Genomic DNA, 17,950 nt, shown 5'->3' on the forward strand with positions numbered 1-17,950 from the left:
AAGGAAGGAAGGAAGGAAGGAAGGAAGGAAGGAAGGAAGGAAGGAAGGAAGAACACATCAACAACCATTTATCAAATACCTATTATGTAATAGGCACTACCAGAGATACAAAGAAAGGTAAAGAAATACCTTCTTTCAAAGAGCTCAGGCTAATGGATAAGACTACATGAAAATAACTATTATATCTGTCTATCTCTATCAACGAATAGATAGAGATAGATAGATAGATAGATAGATAGATAGATAGAGAGAGAGAGAGAGAGAGAGAGAGAGATAGACAGACAGACAGACAGACAGATAGACAGACAGACAGACAGACAGACAGATAGATAGATAGATAGATAGATAGATAGATAGATAGATAAATAGATAGATAGATGATAGATAGATTGATAAAGAGGCAGCTTAGATGTTACAGTGAGTAGAGCTCTGGACCCAGAGTCTTGAAAACTAGAGTTCAAATCTAGCATCAGACATTTACTGGCCATGGGGACATTAGGTAAATCATAGACTTTGGTTTCTCTCAATTTCTTCAACTTAAAATGGGGAGACCTATCTCCCTATTTCCTATCTCCCAGCATTGTTTGTATCAATGATCAAATGAGATATTTCAAATACTTGTCACAATGTCTAGCACATAGTGAGCACTATGTAAATGCTGGTTATTATTATTATTATCATTATTATTATTATTATTATATTTGGTATAATTTGAGAGGGAAGATGCTAAAATTTTTCTAAGTAAAAGGAAAGACTATTTGTAGACATTAAAACTTTTAGATGAGCCTTGAAAAAAGGTCATGAAATCCAATAAATGGGGATGAAGAGGAAAAAGATTCCATGATATGGAGGATAGTCAGTAATTAAAACGCTTGGAGTATTGTATGGGAGAAACAACAAAGAAGCAAAAGTCCCTGAATAGGAGAGTTTGTGATGAATTAAACAGAATGATGGAAGAGATTTCAAGAGATCAGCTAATCCTGGGAACCACATCTTGTTATGTGAAGATCAAACCAAGTAGAGCTGCAGATGCAAAGTAGAAAAGGAACTGCAAAGTCTAAATTGAGCTCTCCATAAAGACATCTGTGTCTCCAGAGCTTATCACATAGTAAGAACTTAATTAATAATTTTTATTATATTCATTTATCCATTCATTCATTCTACATCCATTTTGATCCTCCTTGACTTCCAGAGAATGCTGAATTTATAATTAGGGTTTCTACCCAACTCTATAATGTAATGTCTAATTTGTCAGTGGTAAGAATTAAGTCAATGAGCTTAAGTTTAGCCTCTACTTGAAATTCAGCTCCATCCACATTGTCTTTAAATTTTTAAGTAACAGAATACTTCAAAGTTAAGAACTCTTAACTTGAAGTTGTGATAGAGTTTCTCTCTCCATGTTTTGTGCTATATAATGGAATCAGTTCTATGATTCTTAGAAATAGAACAACTCACAGTCTCTCCAGGTCAACATCTGTGAGAATAATGATAGGATTTTTGATTGGCATATACCAGCACTAACAAATGCAAAAAACAATTGACTAAGTTTTCAGAAGGTTGTTTACATTACCCCTTTCATTGATCTCCAAATGGCTTTGTCATATTAATTCAGAATTTCCTGGTTTGTTATTTTTGGTTCTATTTAATGATGAAAGTGCAAATCAGACAATTCAGTGGCTTAATATCAAAAGTATTGTTCTTAATGGATTTGTGACAAATGTCATAAAATGCTAGAAAAGTACTTAGATTTTGAATGCTCTGTGTTCATGACAAAATCAGGAGTACTCCTACCTTCATATTGTCAGTGAGCTCACCTTTCTGAGACACCACATGATACAGATATTTGACAATGGTTCTGAAAATTTGGTACATGTCAATTAATGTACTTAAGACATTTTATCTAGTTCATCCGACATATTTAGCAATCTCATTTCATGTTCTTACACTAGCTTACCAAAGATAACTAGAAAATCAAGGTTTGTCAGGGCTCCTAGAACATTCATGTCTCCAACTATTCTCTCCCTATTATTGGAATGAGTCAGGTGTTCCCAAGATTCTTTGGGTAATACACTTAAACTGACCAAGTCTACATGGACAGACAAAAATCAGTCTTTTCGTTTTCCTCTGCCATAGGAATTTTATAACTACTATGTAATTTCAGCACTCAGAGCTACTTTAAGTGGTAGTCTTAAAATAATCCAGGGCTTTCTTGCCATGGAGTTCTGAATGGATTCTCTTCTTTAGTGTCTAATAGTTTACATATATTTACATATTTCAATTCTCTTTCTGTACCACTGTCAGTGAAACATATGCGATGAAGCCATTGACATCTTTGGTGTGTGTTATAGTACAGGCTTGACTAGAGCCCTTTTTTTCACATTTGGGTTTAGATTAAAATGAAAAAAAAATCATAGACAATCTAAGAGTTTACAAAAAGAAATTTACTTATCTATAAAATAGAAAAAGTATTCAAGGAAGATCCAGAATTAATTCAGTTGAGCTCAGTTTCCTTTCCTCTTTTGAACCCAGCAACTCACTGGTCAGAAACCTGAGGAATCCCTGACTCCTTGTGTATTTGCTTTTGTGCATATGATACCAAGAACACACATCAATGGTTGAAATCTTAGTATCATATGGGAATTGTGTCAAGAATGGTTTTGATACCTTTTATAGTCAAAATTAAGATAGTCCATGAGAAAGCTAAGCTGGTCTATGGGGCTGCACTTCAGTAGATATTTCTCCCACTAAGAGGTTGTTTCAGATGTTTTTCATCAAGTTGAAAGGATCATCTTTGTTATTTCTAGAATGATAGGAGTCAAAGAGCTGTATATTGTGAGTAGTTGCTTAGAGTGAAAACATGTTGTCTTCTTGCTGAGCTTTTGCCTCATTCACTCTTCCCATTCTGTAATTACTTGAGAATTTCCAAAGTAAACATTTCTGGAATATACTTATAAAATTGGGAAGCAGGTATGCATAGGACATTCATTATTATGGTTTACTTCTATCTGCCTGTCAACTTCTACACTGGCTTCATGGATAATTGAAATGTGTAGGTACTGGATACAGTAAGCATTTGCAAAATACTGCTAATATATTGAATAGATACAGGTTTGTTTGAACCAATATTAACATGCCACCTTCCTGTTCACATCAACTACTACTTTAAGACACTTCAAGCTCACTTGATGTAACACAGATACCATTAGTTATTGTTCCTAAGTGTATTGTTTCCCAAACTTTCATTTATTGTACAGTTATTTTCTCATTTTTCTCTAATAGAAGGATTTAATTATAATTTGAGAGTCACTGTACAGGATAGCAGTGTATTATCAATATGAATGGGATAAGTTCATAGATAAGAGAAGGTCTGTCTCACTCTTTGGAGGATCTGTGATAACTTCCTTTCTGTGTCTTATTTCTAGTTCATAATGTAAGTCCTGTAGACATCAGATCTACAACACGAAATCTTCATTCTCCTCATAAGTACATCTAGCATGTATAAGGGCATTTTTTCAGGGGTAATAGTTGATATTTATTCCTCTATAGGTGGTTCCAGAAAGTGGTGCTCATTGATAAGGCAGACATGTTCTCCATTCTTTTGTCTTTTTATCTTTTATCTTTCCAAGAAAAATAGTTTTGCCTAGGGGTTCACACAGCTGGGAAGTGTCTTCCCAAACTGAATGTGAGGCTTCACACTTAATCTCCATATATAATGTAAACTCTACGATATCCAAACATGAAAAAGATATTTCTGAGTTAGTAGAGATTAGTTTTGTTTTTTTTAAACCCTTAACTTCTATGCATTGGCCCCTAGGTGGAAGAGTGGGAAGGGTGGTCAATGGGGGTCAAGTGACTTGCCCAGGGTCACACAGCTGGGAAGTGTCTGAGGCCGGATTTGAACCTAGGACCTCCCATCTCTAGGCCTGGCTCTCAATCCACTGAGCTACCCAGCTGCCTGAGATTAGTTTTTGTAATCTGGGGTGAACAATGGGGCCTCTCCCAATTGCTTGAACTCTTACCTGATCTATTAATTATTCAAGAGTCCAAAGTTGTTTCTGTGTTAGAGTACTATTTAATAACAGATTTAAGCCAATCATCAGCTAGGTAAGTAACCTTCATAGAGGGATGTGAGATGATAAAACCCACCTAGGAACCTCCCCAGGGATAGTGAAGTACAAATAATAAAATCAAGTTTATTAATGGTAGACAAATAATAGATACAGTTCTAAATCTATCCAACTATATCTCCTCCCTCCAATCTGTGAGATCCTCACAGATCTGTCTTCTGGTTTTCTCTATCCCTTGTTATATCTCCCTGCTCCTATCTAAACCCCCCCAAAAGCTATCTGACTCTAAACTCCTCTAATTACTATGCATTAACAAAAAGAGGAAAAAGGACTCACAGGTGAATTTGAGCCCTTACCCAAAGCCTGGGGTTGGCTGCACTATATAACCCAAAGTCCCAGATGATAATATTTGGATTACCTTGGCCCAAGAAGATATCTAGCAGATAGATCACTGGCAGATGGTCTCTGTACCCCAGGGAAAACAGTTTTCTCCAAAGCAGATTCTCAGTCAAGGAGTCAATAATCTCTCCATGAAATTAGGACTATCTAGGGAAAGTCTTTCAGAGCAAAAGCTCCTTCCTCCAGCTCAGTGGAAAACAGTCAGAGAGCAAATATCAGTTCAAAAAACTCCCACAATCCTTCTCTCCTTCTCAGAATCCTCTCCCAGGACTTGTATCCAAATTCCCTTTTTTTTTTCTCTTAAAGCTATTCACTGAAATTTACTTTATCCCTAACTACTTCCTTCAGTGACACAGTGGGTAATTGGCTCAGAAATACTCATCTTTCAGAATTCAAATTTGACCTCGAACACTTTTTTAACAACATCACTTTGGGAAAGTCATTTAACCTTCTTTGCCTCAATTTAGCCATCTGTAAAATGAACTGAAGAAGGAAGTGGAAAAACATGCCAGGTATATGTGCTAAGAAAACCGCAAATGCAATTTCAAAGAATCAGACATGACCGAAAAACAATTGAAACTTAACAACTGAAATTAAGTTAGTCTAAACCAGTGATTGGCAAACTTTTTAAAGAGGGGGCCAAAGGAAAGGAAATGCTCATCTTTCAGTCTATTTCTAAGGCAACTTTTTTGAAGTTTTATTGTATTGCATCCTACTCATTGTATTAGTCAGATTAGGAATAATGTCATGCAGCTGGATAGAACATTTAAGGGGGGGCCGCATCTGGCTCATGGGTCGTAGTTTGCCCATCATTGTTCTAAACCAAAATATTTTTGAAATGGGTCCATTTGGTCATGTCTGCAAGGTATCATTATTCTTCTTATGAGTCTCAATAAATGACTATCTCCTTATATCACATATTTTAACAGCAATCCCTTTTCATACTGAATGATATTTAGATTTTGGCAAACAGTTATGTCAGGCTGTAGAATTAGTCAAGGTTTTGCAAGCACTTTTAATGTATGATTTCAGAGTTATATTTTCTCAGAGATCTCAGGTATTGGTTATGGGTTATCTGATATTTTCTAGCAAACAATTCATTTTGTCTTTTTTATATGATTTCCCAACATGAAGCAGTTCCATTGTAGACTTAGTGAAGAATTCTTTTTACTATTCCTGAACAAAGTAAATGTTGTTTCCTTAGAAGATTCCTATCTTAGCTTATAATATCTTGGCTCATATTATCTATTTTCGATGAGATATCTACTATGGTCAGAATTCTTCTAAAGTTTTGTGTTTTATTCTGTGTGTCTTAGTTAAAAAAAAAAAGAAATTGATGAGCTAGAGGGTTTCTCCAGGAGGCTAAACAGGATGATCAATAGCCTTTAGTAAATGTATTAGGAATGTTTGAACAAACTACATACCTTAGAGAAAAGGCTCAGAAAGAAAAAATATGTCTTTTTATATATTAGAGGGTTATGTTGAAGCTAGGTGACACAGTGGAGAGAAAGGATAGAGTGAATAGAGAGACAGGACAAGAGATGAGAGATCCTGGATTCAAATTTGGATTTAGACAGTTCCTAGCAGTGTGAACCTGGTCAAGTCACTTAACCACAATTGCCTCGCCCTTGTGGCTCTTCTGCTTTGGAACCAAAACTTAGACAAAGACAGACGATCTACTTTTGGATTTTTTTTGAGCATAATAATTTTCCAGATGATGCCTTACATGATGTGGGGAGGGGACAGAAGGACTTAATAAAAATAAAATAAAACAAATGCATTGAAAACAAAAGAAATTCAGAGAGAGACTCTGAAAAGTAGGATAGCTTTGACATTATTTTCATATACTGTAAAATTTTGTTTATGATAGAGATTTTTAATTTCATAGATCATCCTAATGTTATGTTCTTAGTATAGAAATGTCACATCTGTGTCTAAGTTCAGAATAACAGACAATAAAATCATTTTTACAAATGTTCAAAAGGCTATCATTTAGACAAGGGAATAGAATTGATTTTTTGGGTCCAGAGGGTAGGACCAGTAAAGTGTTTTGAATTACGAGGCCAATTTAGGCTAGTTGTCAGGAAAAAATAAAAACAAAAACAAAAACAAAAAAAAACCCTTCCCAAAACTTTGGACTATTCAAAAGTAGAATACCTTAAAAGTTTAGGAGATGTTCTTTGGAGACATTCAAACAAAGGCTGGAAGACCAATTTTGAGTATTGTGTAGGTGAATTTTCTTTTGAACAATTTTTTATATGGGATTATTTTATAAATATTCTGTTTCCTTTTCTGTTAATCTGGGCATTTTATATTTCTTTAAATAGCCATCTATTTCACGTATATTATCAGATTTATTGGTGGCAACTCCTAATAATTTCTTTAATTTTATCTTTATTGGTTGTAATCTCATCCTCATTTTTAATACTGGGAATTTGTTTTTTTCTTTTTTATATAAAATCAATCAATTGTTTATATGTTTTATTTTTTCATAAAATTAACTCTTTGTCTTTTTAATTAATTTGATGGTTTTATTAAGTTCGATTTTAATAATTTCTCCTTTGAATTCCATGATTTCTAACTTGCTGTTTACTTGGGGATTTCAAATTTATATTCATTTCATTTTTAGTTGCATACTCAATTCATTGATCTGCAATTTCTGTTTTCTTAATGTAAGCATAAACTGCCCCATTAGAACTACTTTGATTGCATTCCAAATTTTTAGTATGTCATCTCCTTGTTGCCATTCTCTTTAATGAAATTGTTGATTGTTTCTATGATTTGCTCTTTGAATCACTCATTCTTTAGGATGACTATTTTCCAATTAATTTTTAGCTTTTTTCTGTGTAGCCTTTTTCAGTGTAATTTTGATCTGAAAAAAATGCATTTAAATTTTCTGTTCTACCTCATTTAGATGTAAGACTTTCATGTCCTATTATAAGATTAACTTTAGTGAAGGTACCATGTACTACAAAGAAAAAAAAAAGATATATTTCTTTTAATTCCCATTCAGTTTTCTCTACACATCTAAGTCTACCTTTTCTATAATTTTATGCACCTTAATTATATATTTTGGGGTTTGGTTTATCCAATTCTGAGAGGAAGAATAATGTCCTCTGTTAATCTAGATTTATTGTCTATTTCCTCTTTTAACTCATGTAGTTTCTCCTTTATAAATCTGGACACCTTGCAATTTGGTGCATATATGTTAAATATTGATATTACTTCATCATCTATAGTCCCTTTAATTAATATCTATTCTCTTTCCTTATCCTTTTAATTGGGTTAATTTGCACATTTGGCTTGACTGAGATCACAGAGTAAAGGGCTGAAGCTTATCTCTGTTCTTGGGTGAAGGAACTTGCACTGGCACAATGCCTGGCATCAGCTCAGCTGTTTTGGTCTCAGATTGAGCACTCTGAAGAGGCAACCTGGTTGGCCTGCTGTGTGGAGGTTTCCAGCTGTAGAATTTAGCTATTTGGAACTGGGTTCTGCCCAATCCTGTTGAGGCTGAACCTTGTCGAGCTGAGCTGTCTGAGCTGGGTTATGAGCCTCTTTTACAGCTGGACTATGCAGGAGAGTTTTCCTTCCACTTCTGCTTGCTCTGCATTGAATTGGTTTCCATTTGTACCATGCTGTGGCTGGAACAAACCAATTGTTCTCTTTCATCTGCAGCTTCCTTTGTGTCCAGTTCCAACTCTGCTGAGGCTTTTCAGCACCTTTTCCTCATACTCCAGTGATATGAGTCCTCCTTTCTGTCTTACCATATTGTTCTGAGTCAGACTACTAGTGCCTCACTCTTTCTTATGTTTGTTCTGTGTCTGTTCAGTAGTAATTTTGAGGAATTTTTGTTCTTTGGCCATTTGGAGTGTGATTGGCAGGCTTCGAGTGTTTCTTTCTTTACCATGAAGACCTGATTTCCTGTTGCCATTTTTCCCTCTTACCCGACCCCCCCAACACACACACACACACACACACACACACACACACACACACACACACACCCCTGGCAGTCTGCTCACTAGCCATTGTTTGTCTTTTTATGTTTTGTTTTATTTTTATTTTTTCCTAGGAGTACTTTATCAAAAATTAATATGCCAGACTGGTACAATCAAGTAGTACTTTCCCACAACTTTTACTGTTTCTAGATTTCTCTTTGACCCTTGTCATCTATTTATTAGACTGAAACACACACATTTTTGGCACTTATGTCCAAAAAAGTCTCTCACTTAATAAACAAAATCTAAACAAAAAAAAGAAAGAGAAACAATTGAAGGTTTCAGAGAAGTTAACAGTCTTGCTAACCAGAAAATGAAAAGTAGCTTTACTTAGAAGTTGAAGAGGTTCCTGCAGTGCTCACTGTCATAGACCAGTAAACAGAATGTGATCTGTTCTAGTCTCTAGAGGTCTAAAAATAGTTTATTACTTCACAGTTGATCATTTTAATAGTTCTGCTACTGAATACACTATTCTTCTGATTCTGCTCACTTCACTTTGCTGATTCTCATCTAAGTTTTTCCAAATTTTTCTGAATGCAATCTTTTTACAATGTTTTTACATTTTAAATTTACATTTTTACAGTTTACATGAAAGGTCATTAGTTTTGACTTAAGGGCAGAAATTCATAGAACAACAAAATTTCACAAAGTTAGACCTTGAAGCAAATATAGGAATCTTTTCTAATCTCTTTATGTCAGAGAGCAGAAAATCAAAGTTTGAAATTGAAAAGTGTTTTTAAGTTACGCAGATATTAAATGGTAAGAGATTATTTCTAGCTGGTCTACTGATTCTAAATCTCTCCTGCCCCAGAGATACTATATTGTCACTTGATGCAGCTGACTCTTTAGGCTTACCTCTATTTGATAGTTTTCAGCATCCATTTCCATAGATGTGCCTCTTCCTTAACTCAAAGTATTGTGTAAAATTGTGATATTAAATAGGCTTTCATATTAGTCTCTGTTTATGTATCCCAAACAAGGACCTTGTTTCTTTCTGGTAGCCCTGAATCTCACCCCAAGAATTATTTGTGCTTGGGGGCAGCTGGGTAACTCAGTAGATTGAGAGTCAGGCCTAGAGACGGGAAATCCTAGGTTCAAACCCGGCCTCAGACACTTCCCAGCTATGTGACCCTGGGCAAGTCACTTGACCCCCATTGCCCACCCTTACCACTCTTCCACCAAGGAGCCAATACACCGAAGTTAAGGGTTTAAAAAAAAGAATTATTTGTGCTTAAGATGTTTCCTTTGCTTTTATATATCTTGATGATTCCAGTGTTCTATTTTCTTGGAACCTTGAAAGGTGAACATATAGGTAATATCATTAATATGTTAATAAAGTTAATAATTTGTCATTTGTCTCATTTTACTTTGATAGAAAATATATTTTTAAAGGATCTCACATGAAAGAACTTAGAGGCGGGTAGATGACTCAGTGGACAGAGTGCTTGAGCTGCAGTCAGGAAGACCTGAGTTCAAAGTCAAGTTGAACTCAAATACTTACTACCTATATAACCCTGGGCATATCGCTTAATTTTGGTTTACATTAATCCACTGGAAAAGAAAATGGCAAACCTCTCCAGTATCTTTGCCAAGAAAATTCCATGGATAGTATTAGTGTGCTATGATTTATAGGTCATGAAGAATCAGATAAACCTGACCAATAATGACAATGAAATGAAAGCATTAAGTGACTGCTATGCAAAGATCTGACATGGTAGCAGATTTGAAATGAATATCTTTTTATTAAAAAATACTTTTCAAACCCTTTTTAGCTCACATTATAGACTGAAGCTTATTCTTCCTTTCTACAGTCATCTTTGCTCTTCCTCTAACATTTTCTTTGGAAATACACCCCATCTGTTATTTATGATTGAGCTCTGAGTAATATCAGGATTTGTTTTTTTCTTTAAACTTTTTTGTTCACTGACCTAACATTCTCAAACCTAGACCTAAGATGAAACAATAGACACATTTTTCTCCAATCATTTAGATCTGTATTTTTGTGAAGAATATTTTGCAATCATATTCATATAGTCCATGGGTTTGTCTTGGCAGGAAGATTCTTGGGTATTTTATAATATTTGCAGTTATTTTAATGGGATTTCTCTGTATCTCTCTGCTGAGTTCTGTTGGTAGAATAAGGAAAGGCTGATGATTTGCATGAGTTTATTTTACATCTTCCAACTTTACTAAAGTTGTTAATTGTTTTACTTTGTTTTTAAGTTAATTTTCTAGGGTTTTACATACCATCATTTCATCTGCAAACAATAATAGTTTTGTTTCATCATTGCCTATTCTAATTCCTTCAATTTATTTTTATTACAAATAGTATTTCTAATAAATATTGAATAATAGAAATATTTAATAAGAGGTGATAATGGTCATGTTTTCTTCAGTCCTGATCTTAAGGTTTCTAGCTTATTTACATTAGAAGTAAAACTTGCACTTGGTTTCATTTAGATACTACTTATTTTAAGAAAGGTTCCATTTATTCATATTCCCTTTAGTGTTTTTAAAAGCAATCAGTATTGTAATTTGTAAAGTGCTTTTTTTAATCTATTGAAACAATTATATAATTTCCTTATTTTGATTTTTGATATGGTTAAGTGTGCTGATATTTTTATTAACATCAAACCAGCCCTGCATTCCTAGAATAATTCCACCTTATCATGGCATATGACCTTTGCAATATTTTGCTATAATATATTAGTAAGTAAATTTAAAAATTTTGCATCAATATTCATTAGGAAGTTAGTCTATAATTTTATTTCTCTGTTTTGCTCTCACTGGTTTATATATCAAAACTATATTTGTGTCATAAAAATATTTTTGTAGGACTCCTTACCTTTTGATTCAAATAGTTAAAATAATAAAGGAATTAATTATTTCTTTAATGTTTGGTGGAATTCACTCATAAATCCATCTGATGCTGGAATTTTTTTTTCCCTTAGGAAGCTCATTGAGGATTTGATCAACTTCCTTTTCTAAGATAAGATTATTTAATTATTTTATTTCCTCCTATTAAGTCAGGCAAATATATATTTTTAAAATATTCATCAATTTCACCAAGATGGTCAATTCTTCTGGGAGATAATTGGGCTAAATAACTCTATAATTGATTTGAGTTACATTCACTCTTCACTTTTGATACTAGTAATTTGGTTCTGTTTCTTTTGTTTATCAAATTAACTCATAGTTTATCTTTTTTTTCATTAAATTGGCTACTAGTTTTACTTGCTAATTTCTTTTTTATTTGCTTTCATCTTTATTATTCTCTTTTGATATTCAGGATTTCTATTTAAATATTTAACTAGAGATTTTTCTTTCTGTAGTACCATGTCCACTTTTTTAGTTGCATGTCCAATTTATTGAGTTTCTCTTTCTCACTAGTGATATATTTTCCACGGTACCTTTTCACAAAAAGTAGTTTATCTGCTTATGTTTTTTAATTAGGTCTATTTCCACTTCTGCTTTGTCTGAGATCATCATTGTTATAGACTTCCCTTTTTTTTTTTTTAACTTTTGCTGAAGTATAATAGATTCTATTCTTACCCCTTATTTTAATTGTGTTTTGTTCTTTGTCAGCATAGAAATTTTCTAAGGTTATTTTTTTTTCTGTTTGCTCATTTTCCCAGCCTTTTTTATTTGCCCCTGTACTGGAATTGTGAAAGATGCTAATTCTATCTCTGCTGCTGGTTTGCAGGACTCAGCATTGTGAGCTATTTGGCCCTAGGGCTAAGTCATCACCCCAGCACAGGCTTGAAAGGGCCAACCACTCAGGACTTCTTGGCCTCACTGCAGGCTTCTGGTTTCCCTTTATATCTTGAGAATTGATTCTCTTTGCCTACCTTTCAAGGTGTGCTCAGCAAGAGAACCTCCTCACCCCATTCTTCTGTTGATTTTTGACTGCTGTCATTTTGAGGTGCTTTTTAAAGATTGGTTTGGAAAGATTGTGAGGAAGGTTTCTGATTTAGCTGCTACTAAGCCACCACAGTTCCCTGTTGCTTCCATTTTGGCTCTGACCTATGAAAACTGTTATGGGGAATTGGAAGGGGGTTATAAGGGACTTGCTAGGGAGGTAATATGGGAATTAGGTAGGATGTAATAGGGAGATGCAGGATATAATATGAAGCTGAAGCTAGGGGTAATAACTGGTAGGATCAGGGAATAAGACAAGGCAAGGGATCCAAGGCTGAAGGTATTCAAGTGAATAGGCTAGGTAGTAAAGAAGTTAAGGCAATATAGTGGTTAAGGAAGGTTCAATGATGAAGGATGGCAGTTGAGGTGGTAGGAGAAATAAGGGAATGTCTGATTTCAGGGAGTATAACACTGAGGTAACAAGGATTGCCAGGGAGAGGATGAACTAATCTAAACAGGCAAACAGCAGCAGAGAATACAGACTAGGACTTAGACTAAAGACAAACACTGAAGGGAAATAGACTGATTGAAATAAACTACAGGCTTTAGTTAATATCACAGGAAGGGACTTGTTTTGAAATTACACTTCCTTCAAGATGGATATCCTGGCTTCTCTCAAACCCAGATTATGTTGATTCTATTCCTCTTCTTCCCTTTCTTACTAATTAACTAATGAAGTAACCAAAAGGTCTGTTTAAACACAAAGGGGTTTATTGTCTTCTCAGGTTAGATTATCAGGGTAAAAGGATCAAGGAAGCCCTAACAGCTCCTTAGAGAAACCTCAGGTGGGGGAAGGGAAGCAGGAATGGAGTCTGAGAAAGGTTCTGCCTTTACTCAGCTCTCAAGGTGATTTGAAATCAAAAGGGATTAGGATGATGGCTATAAAACCTCTCTAGATAAATTACTGCAAGGGTAGGGCTAAACTCTCACAGATTTGAACTAACTCTCTGATTCACTCTCCTTATTCACTCCTATCAGACATTTAGGTAAGGGAAATTAAGGTAGGAAATGAGGTAGGGTATGAAGATTCAAAGGTTTTATCTAAATTAACAAATCTCAAAAAACACTCCAAAGCTAGGCTAGGTTTTCAATCTCAAGAAGAAGAAGAAGGAGCTCAGCTGGACCCTGGTTCCCTCCATGAGTTCCCAGGTCCAACTCAAACTTTTTCCCAAGATTCTAAACTCCTAAATGACATAAGAACTCAGCCAAAGCCTGCAAAACTGTTATGCCCCACGCCCCTTCTCCGTACTACAAACCCTAGTTTCATAGACTTCCTCCTCACATTTTAAGTTGGGGCTCAAAAAGAGTCTCAGCCCAAATTTCTGTTGGCTCTGCCACTCCAGAATTTGATTTAAGGTATCTTTTTTTATTTTAGTTTTGAATATTTTCCCATAGTTACGTGTTTCATGTTTTTCCCTCTCCTGCAAACCTCCCCAACCCCCTTTAGCTGATGCATAATGCCACTGGATTTTACATGTATCATTGAGTAAGACCTAATTCCATATGATTGATAGTTGGACTAGAGTTATCGTTTAGTGTCTACATCCCCAATAATATCCCCATCAGCCCATGTGTTCAAGCAGTTGTTTTTCTTCTGGGTTTCTCCTCCCACAGTTCTTCCTCTGAATGTGGCTAGTTTTCTTTCTCATAAGTCCCTCAGCCTTGCTCTGGATTCTTGCATTGCTGCTAGTAGAGAAGTCAGTTATGTTCATTTGTACCACAGTGTATCAGTCTCTGTGTACAATGTCCTCTGGGATCTGCCCCTTTCACTCTGCATCAATTCCTGGAGGTCATTCCAGTTCACATGGAATTCCTCCAGTTCTTTATTCCTTTGAGCACAATAGTATTCCATCATTGAGGTATCATTTTAAAGTGGTTCAAAAGGGAATTTGGGGAGAACTTGGTTACTTCCTCTTTTCTTTCATCTTGGTCCCCCGCCCAACCATTTAGGGTCATTTTAAATTATAATCAAAATAAAGGTAAATAGGCCTCAGAAAAGACACCCAAGTCCTAGGAAAGAGGAAAAAGCTAAGCAATACAATTTGGTTATTTGGGTGGGATATATATATATATCACACAAGCAAACCTTCTTCAATGAGCTTGTAGGACATAAGAATCTCACAGTAAGAAAAGCCTCCCAAGACATTTATTTAAAATGTGTGTGTCTTTCTGTTTCAAATGTTATAAACAGTGTTTCAAATCTTATAAACAATATATTGATGAGTCTTATTTCTAATTCATTTGGCTACCTGTTTCCATTTTTCGATTAAGCTCATCCCATTCACATTCAAAATTATGTTTATTAACTATATATATGTACATATATCCATTTTCTTCTTTTATTTCTCTTATTATCCTGTCCCCCCTCTAAAGCTTATTTTGCTTCTAACCACAACCTTCTTTAATCTGACTTCCCTTTCATCAAATCCCTCTTTTCATCTTCTCTTTCTATTTCTCTATTTCAAAAGTTACATTTCTACACACAAATAAGTGTGTATATTTATTTTCCCCTATTTAAACCAATTCCTATGAGAGTGAGGTTCAAGCATTGCCTCCCACAACACCATTTTCCTCTAAACTGTATATGGGCTATGTATAGGCAATTAAATTGCCAATCAGCATCAGCTGTACCCATTGCCAACCAAAGTGCCCCTGTCACCTCTTTTCTGTCCAGTTGTCCAACTGAGAGATCCAGAAGCTTCTCTTTTCTGCTCGTGCAATGGCAGTATTCATCTCATTTTGACTCATTTTTCCCAATGACTCTGGCTGGCCCACAGGCCATTCCTTTGACCTAAATTGGGTCAACAGACAGGGTCTTTCCCATTTGACAATCACCTCTCCATTGGGAGGTTGGACACTATACACTAGACATAAAGAGAGCAAGGATCAAAAAAGGAACCATTGTCCTCATAGGAAGGATTTCCTTATTCCACCAGACTATCACAAGACAAAGAACTTGGAGCATGGAACCAATGGAATACAGAATTGTAGCATCTTCAAAGGAGAATATGATTTTTAAAAAATCCTTGCCTCTATGCTCATTAGAGGAGGAAAATATAGTGTGAGGGAAGTCTCAAAATATGTTAGTGCTTTCTTCAACTGCCCCTCCCAATAGCTGTCTGACCACAAATGCTATAATATGTTAGTTTGTTATTTTAGTGTTCCCAATGAACTGAATCTTGCTTCAACTATAAAAGGTCAGGTATTCACAAAAGATTTGCATTAAAGTTAGTCGGTTAATTCAACTTCAGCCTAGGTGTTGTGAATTTTTTCCTAAATGGGAACTCAGAGCACCTGTGTCTATACTCAGAACTCTTCATTTAAACTAAACCACCTAATGCCAAAAAGAAAGAATAAAAGTTAAATTTGGAGACCACCATATTGCTCTGTATGCTCAATATGAAGTAATTATTGGATAGTATTAAGGTCAAACAGAACATGTTATGAAAAAAAAACTATCAAATCTTTTTTTAATCAAATTCACAGATCCCCAAGGTAAAAATAAATAAAATAAAAATATCTACTATAAGGAATTCTTAGGATGAGGTTAAAAGCATGGAAAAGTCATTTGAGGTCCTTTTGTGACTTTTGTTCCAACATGGAGGCAGAGTTTGAAATTCCTAGTCACTCATTTGTAGAGAAGAAATATTATGGTAGCTCCTGAGAATAAATAATAGAAGGAAAGATTACAAAGCTTTTGTTCTCATATCAGAGAGATGACAAGACTTTCCTTCACCTTAAAAATAGAGGCCATCTGAATTTTTAAATTATATTTACTATATATTCCTATTTCCTGGAAATTTTAAGACTTTACTAGAATATAAAATTTAGTTGATCTCAAAAATAAATATGTGCTTTCCAAAGAGATATTTTTTTGGCAGCATTTCATATTGGAAAGGGTAGTCATTTTGGGAATTGGAATAATGGTTACAGTCAAATTTCACCTTTGAATCTTATTAGTCGTGAGACCATGGAGTCACTTAACTCTAAACCTAAGTTTATTCAGATATACAATGTTTAAATGATGGTACCTGTGGTACCTAAATTACATGAACATTATAAGATTCAAATTACCGATAATACATAAAATGCATTACACACTTATTTATACAGCATGACAAAACATAGCACCCTGGATTTAGAATCAAGAAAACCTAAATTTGAATGAAATACCGGTACTAGTCATATAACCCAGAAGCTGTCATGTGATATCTATTACCTCAGTTTCTTTATCTGTAACATAATAATATTAATGTCACTTGCTTCATAAGGCTTTTCTAAATATTAAATGAAATCATAATGTATATAAGGTTGCTTAGAAATCTGAAAGCACTAAATATAGCATACCTGTGTTGAGAATACCTCTATGGAGACAGAGAACTCAAATGAACACTATCTTCAGTTTCACAGGTTTGGTATTATTTTCTACTATCTGATTATTTCTAAGGTAGAGTAACCAGAAGAAGAGTATTTAGCAACCATGAAATAAGAGAGAAGAAAAATTGGGATCTCTTTCAAGATGACCATGATACTACCATTTCCCCTGTTACTTCATGACTTTTTATGATAGATTGGGATATAAGACAACTTGGGGAAAATTTGCTCTGATCAAGAATTGATGAGGCATTCTAATAAGATTATAGGAGGTGGAGCTTTGCATTTTTTTCCTCTATTACATGATCAAGATGGAGTATCAAGGGCCATGCTTTGTCATATTCTCAAAAGTGTCCTGCCTATTTCCAAACAACAATGGTACACTAGTTTAGCGTTTGAGTAAGTGAGATATGATCACCTCTCTGGCTACATCTGACCATGTTGTGGCCTATTAGAAAAGAGAAAAAAAATTAAGGTTTTGATATATGTTTTTTCTTGGTCAGCCCCCAGAAACTGTGATAGCAACAGATGGACAGAGCACTCTGTAGGTTATGAGGAGAAATAATTTCCAATCCACTTTCTTATTTTGTCTCTCCTAGTTGTCAGGCATATATACATATATATAAATATATAATTATTTTGTCTTCATATGTATAATATTTGGACTCCTTATAAAGGGTTAGGATCAGTGGTATTCTTTTCCTTTGAGACGTATCTTTCCCATATGGACTCAACTAGAAAGTTTTCACCTTCATGCCTGATTGCCTTTTCCATTCCTAGTTAGATACTGCAATGTCTTCTTTGGGTAGATAGGACTAGGCTAGAAGGAAATTTTGTAAATTCAAGAGAACTAAAGACCCTTGATAGCATCAGATTGCAGCTGGCTGGCAGCAGGGAAAACTTTTTGCACTGGAGAATAAAGTCAAGTCATCAAGCATTTATTAAGACCTTAGTATGTGCCAAGATTAAGACTAGCATTGGATCCAGTCTGGCTTCTTTGCCAGCATATATGTTCCTGAAGTTGTATGGATAGGATAAATTGCAGTGAAATGTAAGTGCCAAATAATCAGTACTTTAAAATGATTTACTATTCTGACAAGTTTTAAATATCAGTCTCTCAGAAAATTGGAGTAATAGTAATCAATAATGTTAATGAAGACTGTTTCAAATTGTTCTATTAATGAGTCACTACTT

This window comes from Gracilinanus agilis, chromosome 1 (genome assembly GCF_016433145.1).
Source record: "Gracilinanus agilis isolate LMUSP501 chromosome 1, AgileGrace, whole genome shotgun sequence".
Taxonomy (NCBI): Eukaryota; Metazoa; Chordata; class Mammalia; order Didelphimorphia; family Didelphidae; genus Gracilinanus; species Gracilinanus agilis.